Source organism: Cebus imitator, unplaced genomic scaffold (genome assembly GCF_001604975.1).
Source record: "Cebus imitator isolate Cc_AM_T3 unplaced genomic scaffold, Cebus_imitator-1.0 Scaffold1019, whole genome shotgun sequence".
Taxonomy (NCBI): domain Eukaryota; kingdom Metazoa; phylum Chordata; class Mammalia; order Primates; family Cebidae; genus Cebus; species Cebus imitator.
Genome location: NW_016108334.1, coordinates 99,614 through 100,497, shown reverse-complemented (window position 1 = coordinate 100,497; position 884 = coordinate 99,614). Strand labels below are relative to the sequence as shown.

General features: G+C 45.1%; 1 long non-coding RNA gene across 1 annotated transcript in view; it reads left to right on the top strand.

The window, feature by feature from the left end:
• LOC108298618 overlaps positions 1-604 on the top strand; it is a 2,188-nt gene extending 1,584 nt beyond the window's left edge. Inside the window, exon 3 of the long non-coding RNA XR_001822634.2 lies at positions 576-604. This is a non-coding gene — a long non-coding RNA (uncharacterized LOC108298618). The remainder of the gene's footprint in view (positions 1-575) is intronic.
• Positions 605-884: the final 280 nt, after the last annotated feature.

Here is an 884-nt window from a genome sequence, read left to right as displayed (position 1 = left end):
GGGTGCCGTGGCATGTGCCTGTAATCCTAGCTACCCAGGAAGCCAAGGTGGGAGGAGGATCACCTGAGCCTGGGGAGGCTGAGGATACAGTGAGCTGAGATCACACCACTGCACTCCAGCCTGGGCAACAGAGTGAGCCTCTGTGTCTAAAAAAAGAAAAAGTTTATGCTTGTATTGCTGATAATAATTCAGGCTGGGTATGGTGGCTCCTGCCTGTAATCCCAGCGCTTTGGGGGGTCAAGGCAGGTGGATCAGTTGAGATCAGGAGTTCGAGGCCAGCCTGACCAACACAGAGAAACCCCGTCTCTACTAAAGATACAAAATTAGCTGGGCGTGGTGGCGTGTGCCTATAATCCCAGCTACTCGGGAGGCTGAGGCAGGAGAATTGTTTGAACCTGGGAGGCGTAGGTTGCAGTGAGCGAGATCGCGCTATTGCACTCCAGCCTGGGCAACAAGAGCGAAACTCCATCTCAAATAATCACTATAATAATTATTTAGGCATTTTTCTTCTAGACCAATTCATGTTTCTAAAAAATGTAAAAACTTAAAATTCTATGTTGATTCATGTTTTATAGGCGGCTGTGTCAATGTTGAAACAAGACTACAAAGGAGAAATGATGTTGAAGTCAGCACTGGCTTTAGCTATCAAAGTGCTAAATAAGACCATGGATGTTAGTAAACTGTGTGCTGAGAAAGGTAATTCATGTCCTATCCTTTAATTCACTCCGTTAGACTGAGTTAGGCTTTAACGTATTATCCTAACTAATTATCCAATTAGTTCATTGAAACAGCAGCCTTATGAATTAGGTGATGTTATCCCTGTCTTCTCACTGAGGACACTAGGGCTTATTGAGGGCAAGTGAGTTGACCAAGGCCAACATTGG